Source organism: Dipodomys spectabilis, unplaced genomic scaffold (genome assembly GCF_019054845.1).
Source record: "Dipodomys spectabilis isolate Male_0828 unplaced genomic scaffold, ASM1905484v1 ptg000160l, whole genome shotgun sequence".
NCBI classification, from domain to species: domain Eukaryota; kingdom Metazoa; phylum Chordata; class Mammalia; order Rodentia; family Heteromyidae; genus Dipodomys; species Dipodomys spectabilis.
Window position 1 is genome coordinate 2026839 of NW_024870837.1, and position 9762 is coordinate 2036600.

At 33.0% G+C, this 9762-nt stretch overlaps 1 pseudogene; it reads right to left on the reverse strand.

Annotated features, from left to right (window-relative positions):
- Window positions 1–1425: 1425 nt before the first annotated feature.
- On the reverse strand, window positions 1426–1522 carry LOC122119040 (annotated as a pseudogene).
- Window positions 1523–9762: the final 8240 nt, after the last annotated feature.

The following is a 9762-nucleotide window of genomic DNA, read 5'->3' on the forward strand; positions in this document are numbered from 1 at the left end:
GTATACCTGGTTGAACGGCTCCCATGTCATGCATGGTCTTATTAATTGCCCTTAGATCTTGTAATAATCTCCATTTTCCTGACTTCTTTTTTATTACCAAAAAATGGAGTATTCCATGAACTGGTAGTCTTTTCTATTCTTCCTTGACTCAATTGTTCTTGAAGTAAGTCCTGTATGGCTTGAATCTTTTCTTGAGTTAAGGGCCACTGGTTAATCCATACAGGATCATCACTTTTCCATATTATTTTGTCAGCATAAAGCTGTTCCTCAGTGGCCCCTATGAAAAATTTTGCTTCTTCGATGAGGAATCTATTTGTCCTATTTGTATTTTCATGTCTTGCATGATGTCTCTGCCCCATAAAGAAAAGGGCAAGCTGGGGATAACAAGGTTTGAAGTGGCCTTGCTGCCCTTCACATACCCATTTGAGTCTCTGAGCTGACTAAGCTACATTAGAAGCCATCCCTAATCCAATTAAGGAAGAAGAAGTATAATGCACTGGCCAGGCCATAGGCCAATCTTTTCCAGCTATATAGGATCTGTCAGCTCCTGTCATTTGTTTTCCATTGATTTAATGGCCTTGTAAGGCCTTTTATCTGTAATTTCCTGAACCCAGGCTACAGTATCTGTGGTTCCAAACCCTCCTTTTCTGTTTTGAGTCAGTGTGGGATTAGGCAAGTTTAGATATGAGAGTAAAAGTCAATCCTCTGCCCTTTATGAACTTGAATAGTCTCTTTTAGAGACCTTATCATGACCTTTATAGTGGTAGGACTGTCTGAGTCTATTACACCTGGTAAAACCTCAAAATTCTTTTTATAGTTTGAGCCACCAGCGTCCGGCAACACCAATACTTACTGTAAAAATTCATGAATTCCGTGGAATTCTTACAAGTGAATTGCCTGCATTGGATGTCAAATGTATTCAAGAGTTTTTGTATACATGTATAATGATTTCTGCAGAGTTTGTGAAATTTTAATCAGAAATAATTTTAACTTATCTGTTTAAATGAGTAGTACAGAAACTAAAGTATTTCTGGTGCTTGTCTGAAAAAAATATTTTAAAATATTCTATGTTTGTGTAATGTTCATAATTTATTTTATTCTCTCCTAGATATAATTTGAATTCTATATTATTTTATAATATATAGGTTCATTAATGTGTCCTTTCAGATTGTATTCCCTATAGAAAGTTTTAGATTCCTTTTTTACCTAGGTCCTAATATTATTTTTCTTTGGGATAAAATGACAATTTTGTCTAATTTCAAAAGTTTTGTAAAGTTTATGGTATGTAAACGCCTTTATGATGTGAAGATTTAATACACTGATGCCAAACTAAATTTAATTATATTAATTACGTGTGTTGTTACACTTGTTATTTTGTAATCAATTTTTTAATAACTGTTTTTCATTTCTTGCATCTGAAGAATGAAAAGTACGGAATACTTCACAAATTTTCATATCATCCTTGTGCAATTGCCATGTTAATCTCTGTATTGTAATTTGGGAATACGTGCTGCTGAAACATGTAGTATCTTATAAATTTAAGTAGTTAATGATGCAATCTTTAAACAGACTTATATCATTGGTTACCTACTTTTAACAAGGAAACTATATTGTTTCTGACAATGCTACTGATCTTATTTCCCTAAAATTCTGGGAATAGTGGAAAAAAATATATTGTTCAGCCAAATGCTCACATTTGCAAACTTTTTTTGTCAATGACAATTTTAAGTCTTTTTCATTTGGAATTTGATCATACTTTCAATAATTTATAGCTAGGTTCAAAGGTGATGGCTTTTTCAAGTACTTATTGATCCAATTGAATGAGTTTTGTGGAGCTAATGGATTCAAAGTAAGCCTTGGTTAAGAGCTACTTCTAACCTTATGCAGCTGACATTTTCCAAAATGAGGTCTTACTGGCACAAATGTCTACCTGACCCTTTACTCTTCTTCCATGTAGGAACAGACCAATCAGAATATCTTACCCTGACAGCATAGATTGTTTTACTTGAACAAAACTAATCTTAGTTACAAGGGATCATAGAGATGAACAGTTCAGTCAGAACTGTTCAGACTAGAAGGTATTTTATCAAAATATAATTGTTTATTATATCTAACATTTCAAAAGTAACTAAAGCTAAGAAGGTGAAAAAATTGATCATATTCATGATTATTTAATGTCCTGGCCTGTCTACCATCCTACCAGGCAGGAAGTTACACTATTGCATTTCTATCACCAAATATTTACATACTTGCAGGAGAAGTCCAGAAGTTTCTCCTCGTTATTGGTCCTTAAATTGCTAATGTTTTAATCACAGTGTTTTCTCTTGCCTCCAGGCTGTAAATCTACAAATGGTAAAGCTTTAGTTCGAACTCTATCAAACACTGAGGTAGAGATAATGGAATAATACTTTAAAACAGAGTTGCCTTTGATACTGTAACCACAACAGAACAATGCAAAACATGTGTCTTTTTCTTATATTATATATAGTTATATATTTTATATTTATATGTGCTGATTTTATATTTCACACAGTGAAACTTACTAGAATTAGTTGATAATTTCACAAATAAATTAATATTTATTTATTCCAATAAGTAGAATTAGAATATAAATAATTAGGTTTAAAATGTATATTAGAATATAAACGTATCAACGCAGTGTCTTTGGTATAAACTTGTGATACATTCTAACTGTTCTTGGTCTTCTGAATTCACATGGTTAAAAAAAAATGTTGTTTTCCTCTAATCTATAAGGGATTTTACTCTGCTTCTCTGTTTATTGTTTTAATTCACTGGTCCCAAACTGTTTTTCTCCATATTTCTGAAGCATTCCTACTGATTATTCCCAAATTTTGCTGATAAGATGTCTAACAAATATTACTCTTCTGCATGACCCAATCAGTCCTAGGATCCCAGGTACCACTTACCTGCATTATCAGATAACACTGGCAAGACTTCTCACAAAGACCCATGCAACATGCACCAAAGTAATCAAAGACCCATTTCAATTTCTCATTTCCTGTATTTCAGGGCCCCAGTTTCTTGAGATACAGGATTTAGCAGTAAGCAATTGTGAAATGCAAGGCAACTTAAAATGAAAGATGAGATCACAAAATTTGAGAGTATGTACTATAATTCAAACATTCAACTTACAGATGACCAGCCCATATGAATGAACAAGTTCACAAGGTGTCACAAGATTATTTTTAATACCCCTCCCCTATGATTAATGAAAGATTTTAGTCCAGCATAAGTGGGCCAAAAAATAGTACCTGGAAGGATAGATCCATAACTGGTCTACCAAGGCCCAGAAAAATTTACTTAGAGTTCAAATATAATTCAGAAAAACATTGAGAAGATCCTTAGGGCTTCAAAACACTGGGACTTCAGTACAACATGGATCAGTGGTATAAAAATGTCACTCTCAAACCAATGATAATCTACATTTAATCTCCTGAAAGTTATTCCTTTACAAATTAACTTTTTAAAATCACATTCGCCAAAATAACATTTGACAACTAGATGATATTTAGTGACATTACAAGTTTTTCAAGTGTAGGGAGCAAGTTACAATAGCGTTGAATTATTTACCAAGCACTAATGCCAAACACGTTCAACCATTCATTAAAGTGTAGAAATAGTACCAACCACAATTTGTGTTTTTCAGTAGGGGCCTTCCAGAAATGTTAAATACATCAGCCTGCCAAATTTCAAACCGAAACATTAGCTAATAAAGTAAATGTCATCATTTAATAAGGTACATTTTAAAATGTCACAAATAGTTGTCTTATCATATGTAATATTATGTTTTCCCTATCTGTCTAACATAGGAAGAAAAATGACTTTAAGTCTTCAATATGGGTACTCATCAGAGATATGACAAACATAAAATCTGTCTTCTCTTTCTATCACATTCCTCTATAGGAATAAATTTTAGTTTTCTTGTTTTTCCAAAACTTATAGGTAGTAGAAAATATTATACCATGTAAAATAAAACAATCACACCGCTGTACAAAGCCATTAATAAAAATTAGTAGCTAGGAATACATTCGATGCCATTTTTTAACTTTCTTTTTGACTAAAGATTAATCTTCCAAATGAATGAGAATAAAATCATGTTTAGGTGCTTCACGTCTCCAGTATTGCAAATTGTTACTGCAGATGAATGAATTATGGAAATATAAGCTGACATTAGTCCAAGCATATGCAGAATGGAAACGCCATGAAATGTATATAAACCTTTCAAATTATTAATAGACAGTTTAACAGGATGACTATCAGGAAATTGAAAACAGAAAGGAATTATAGTAAAGACATAGAATGAATGAAAAATGAACAAGGGGCAAGTACAGCTAGAATACTCAATGTACACATATGATAAAGGAAGTGGTAAATCTGAAATAAATCTTGGAGAAGCGTTTGGTTGAGAATGATGGAAGGAGTGACTCTGATCCAAGAGCATTGGACAATTAGATGGATATATTTAATTGTAACACACTTGCACAACCTTTTGAAATTCAGTTTAAAAACACAACAAAAAACAAAAACACACAGAAATGACAACCATCCAGAAATTTCTAGAGAGTATGAATATTTCCTCCCTAAATTTTAAGCAGTTAATGAAGGGTAGTCTTGGGAAAAGTAAACAAAGCTGTCCAAAGAGAGAAGTTTGGGATAGGAGAGAATTTTGAACAGATTTAAATAGATTGTCTAAGGTTATAAATCATCTACATCTGCTGCAAATAGTATCTTTCTTCTACGAGTTCTCTGTCTGAACTGGATAATCCAGTCGTGAGACACACTTGATAGCTTGTGAAGATAGAAGGGAAGAAACAAGATCAAGAACCCATTATTCCATTGGAGAGAAAACAATCCTCTATGTTTTCTCTAATCTCTCTTCACTATTATTTTTTCATACTTTTAAGTCAATTGATTTTGAATTATATTTTTTCCTTCTTTCTTCTGGCAAAATAATTGGTCAAAGTAATTCATTAAATATTATTTGCCATTTTCTTCTTTCATGCTGTTCAATTGGCCAGGCGAGTCTATTAAACTTCCCTCTTGCATTTGGTTGCCATGAAACAACATCTATGTCAATGAGAAGAAATCTAATGTAAAACTTTGTCTCCAGAAAACAGTCCAAGAAGCTGTGATCACAAATATTTGGCTGTATTTTTTCTTTTTTCTTTTACCTTGAAAGTCTTCTTGTGTCTAAAGTGCCCACAAAAATAAATACTCCATCACTTTTTGGTTCAATCAATTCTAACCTAAAAGATATATTTTGCTAAGAAGATGGTTAAAAGAAACTGAAAAATACTGCACTTTTATCTTCTATCTTAAGACTCTCCTTAGATACCATATAAGGAACAATGAAGTTATTCTATGCAAAATTATTTCAATATATTATTTTTCTCTTGATCTTGCATTTGTTCACCAAGATGTATGGAGGAGAGTAGAGTTAAATCACCTATACCTAGAAAGACAGTGCCTGTTACAAAAGGACAATGATTCTATGTCTTGCTTCTATGTCCTCCTCTTAGCTCTTGCCTGATTTCCAATTAATCACAACATCTTGGCTTCAAGTCTAGTGAAGCTGAAGGACTATACGGGATCCATCACTGTTACATCTTCATGATTTCTCTTTGAAAACTCTTTAAGTTGCCTCATTTGGATGTGGAATTTATTTTCATGTCTCCATTCAATCTGTTCGGCATTGTAGTGAGCCAAATAGGCTCTGTAAAATCACTTTAGTTAGTAAAAATATTAACACAATTTAGGGCTGGGAAGTTGGCTCTTTGGTAGAGCACTTGCCTTGAATTCCTGAGACCCTGGATTCGATTCCTAAGCACCACATAAGCAAAAAGAAAACAGCCGAAAGTGGTGCTGTGGCTCAAGTGGTAGAGCGCTAACTTTGACCAGAAGAGCTGAGGGACAGAGCCCAGGCCCAGAGTTCAGGCCCCATGACCGGACCCTCCAAAAAATATTAACACAATTTATATAAAAAAGTTTGGACTCCCTTCACTGCTGAAGCCAATACGCTTAGCTAGGGCTTCTAAGAACTATGTTTTCTTAACTTTTCCATTTGCTCAATTCTTTTCTGAACCCAAAACATTTTGGCTTATGTAATAAGAGAAGTCTTCACTACCTCATGTTATTAAGGATATTATTTTTTTGTGAGCCACTTAGAAATGTGAAATCATTGGTTTGAATTATACAATCAGATTTTTTTCTGTTTCACTGCTTCACATGCAAAGACATTGTGGAAAGTGTTACGAACAGAAATGTGTAAACCCAACACCTTCTTTCATTTTGGAGAGAACTTTCTCCCTAAATATTTTGACTCAAATTATCTTTTTCAGAGATTTACTGTTTGGTAATTAAAGGTAAATTCACAAATTTTGATGTCTTATTTTTTTTAAGAACTTGAATTTAAATTCCAATACAACCTTGTTTCACACAGTGAGAATATATTTCCTGGGTAAGGATAATTCCAAGGGAACCAACAGGATTTACAGCAACGTTTCTGAGGTTTGTTTGTTTAGTGTGAAAAAGAGCCATCTTCACCCACATTGCTTCCTCTCTACTAAGTCTCCGTGGATTTCTTTGCATGAAAGCCTATTCTCCCAGGTAATTTTAAATTTTCTTAATAGGCTAAGTTGTTAAAATTTTTGAACAATTCAAATTTACCTGTCATAACTTTAAAACTCTTGAAATTCCTTTATCAGAACCGCGAATTCACCAATCCTAATTCCACCTTTACCATCCAAAAGTTAACATGCTCTTTTCATGATATAGTGTCCATGCAGCTATTATTTTCCAGTGGCTTTGTACTGCGTACATATATAACCATATAAGCTGATGCTCAGCAAAATGAATTCCAAGATATGGAACCAGATTTTTTCATTTGTGGTTGTTGTTTTTGATAAACTATGTGATTTGTTTTCTTTGGATTTTTCCCCTATAGTTCATTCCTGCTGTAATTGATTTTGTATTGTGTATGCATTTACCTTAAATAGGGAAGAGGAAAAGCAAAATGGTGAGACAAAAGAAAAAGGAAAAACCAATGCAATAGCAACACTCACAAGACAACATGTTGGAAATGTACATTATAACTTGTGAGGGGTGAAGGGGTGAAGGAAAACTGTGAGAAAAATGCAGGAGGGGTAACAAGTTTGAAATGGTTTGTATTCACTACCTTACAATTACTGTAACCTCACTGTACATCAATTTGATAATAAAATTGAACAAATAAGCTGCATAAAATGTAATTTTACTGTATTGGCACAGTAAATATTATTCTTTATGTAGCAATATTTTAAAATTCAATTCTATTTGACATCTAATTCAAATTGATTACCTCTTTTTTATCAGAGGGTCATCAACGTGATTGTTATCCAACTAGACAATATTTTCATAATATACTTGCCGAATTTTTTGAAAAAGAATAAATTTATTACTTTCTCATTCTAAAACAGAAAAACACTTTAATGCTATGGAAACCTATAACTTTTAAAATTAAATAAGTTGTTAAGAGGACAGAGTATATGTTTTTTTCAAAATTCTTTGACAAATAACTACTCATAATTACTCATTTTTAAATTCTCAACATTCCATACTTTAGAGATTCACAACAGTACTTTTTTGTATGTTATGAAATTCTGCAATAGACCCATTTTCCAATGGAGTGTACAAATTGAGAACTCAACAGAAAAATAACCACATTCTGGTAGAGGATAAAACTATGAAGCATCTGTAATAATTAATTCGTCAAGAGTAAGCAATTTTTTTTATCAGAGTAAGCTGTTATTTCTATGCCTATCAATCCCAAGATTTATGACATGAAGTCATCTAGCCCAACAGTTTCCAACTTGTAAGGGGCACCCTAAAATTCCTTAATTCATATCATGAATAGCTTATCTCTATTGTGAAAAATACTACACCTCTGCTAATGTGATGCCCTCCATGTTCTGGAAAGAACACCACAATAAACTGAGCTGCATAATTTTTCCTCCACTGGTATTCTTAAGATCAGATCACTTGCAAATATTATTTATATTTATACTTTTTTAATTATCATAGATATTCAGGAAGCTAAGATCGGAAAATTATTCAAAGCCCACCCTGGTAGGAAGGTTTCTTAAAATCTTATCTCTAATTTACTTCTCCGCAAAAGCCAGACACAAGTGGCACTGAAGTGGTAGGGCATGAGCCTTGAGCATAAACAGGCTCAGAGACACTGCCCAGGCCAAGAGTTCAAGCTCTAGGCAAACCAATAAAACAAAGTTGAGTACAAACCCCAAACCTAGCATTTTTCTCAATGTATACAGAGGCACGTAAATAAGGAAATGGCTTCCTGTGTTACTTAGTGGTTGAAAAAAGATGTCACACAATTACTCTCTTCATACCATTTTAAACCAAACCCTCAAAAATTGCTGTTTTTCTAAATTTATAAATTAATATCATCCATTTTTTAGCAACTCTGTCTAGATTATTCACATTAACATGGTATATATGAACTGTGAGAATTATTTATTAACTGTGTTCTATTTATAACTCTCTTGAAAGAATATTCTAGGAAAATAGAATGCAAGAATCATTTGTGAATTTGTCCATTAATCCCTCTACTTAAAAAATTTTGTAGTATCCTATAGAATATAAAATTACAAACAAAACAAAAATACATATTTTAAATCTAAATTTTAATTTAGCAAGGTCTACAAAGTCCTACATTAGATGAACTTTGCTATTTCTCCAGGCTTAAGCTCTTGTAATCCTTCAACATTTCTTTGGAATCCAACAGAATGGTGCTTACTTAGTTTTGCAAATTTTTGGATGGAAATGATGAGCCATTTTGCATCTAGAATGTTCTGTAATAGAGTATTTAAAATACAAGTGAGGATATATATGAGTTGCATTTCAATAGGAAACTTGACTTCTCAAAACATAATTAGAAAATTAGCCCAAAATTCCAACTGTGTATTCCTTTTTTGTTGTTTGGTTTGTTTTATTGAGACAAAATTATTCTACCTGGTCCAGGGAAGGTATTGCAATGTAATTCCATTCTCTAATCTCCTGTCGAAGTGCTAGAATTCCAGGCTTGTATCCCATTGTTTATTTACTCTAGAAACAGACTAGCAATTCTGAACTTCTCCTATGATCTTATCCACTAGACTGACTGCTCAGACTGTTTATGTACTATTTTCAAAGATGTTCTAACAATTCACACAAGATATGAACATTTTTATATGCACCTATATGGTTCCCTGATTCATTCCTCCATGGATCCTGTCCCGTTAATAATGTTGCTTGACTCTCTTACTATCTCTGATTCCTACCTATGTAATATTCTCAAATTTTGGGGGGAAAGTTCACTTGAGGGATTTCTAATATTAAAAATTATCACTTGATTCTAGTCTTACTCAGGACATATTTTCAATTGTTTTCTAACTTTTTTACATATTCTGAGAGTTGTTTCATTTGTGTATTTTTGTGTGCACATATAAGTCCCTTTGTGTGTATGTGTATGTTTGTATGTATGTATGCAAAATCCTCATGCTCTTATTCAGCAATCTTGCTCATGACTGGTATTCCAGCTTTTGGCTGTTTAATTATAGGTAGTGTCTCAAAGCCTGTTCTGCCTAGGCTTGATGAAAATTGAACTTCTCAGACTCCTTTACCTTCTTAGGTTTTATTTTTCCAGGAGTATCAACTTTTAAACTGCAAACAATTTTGTGAGTGTAAAGTCTAACCTGTAGCCCAGAT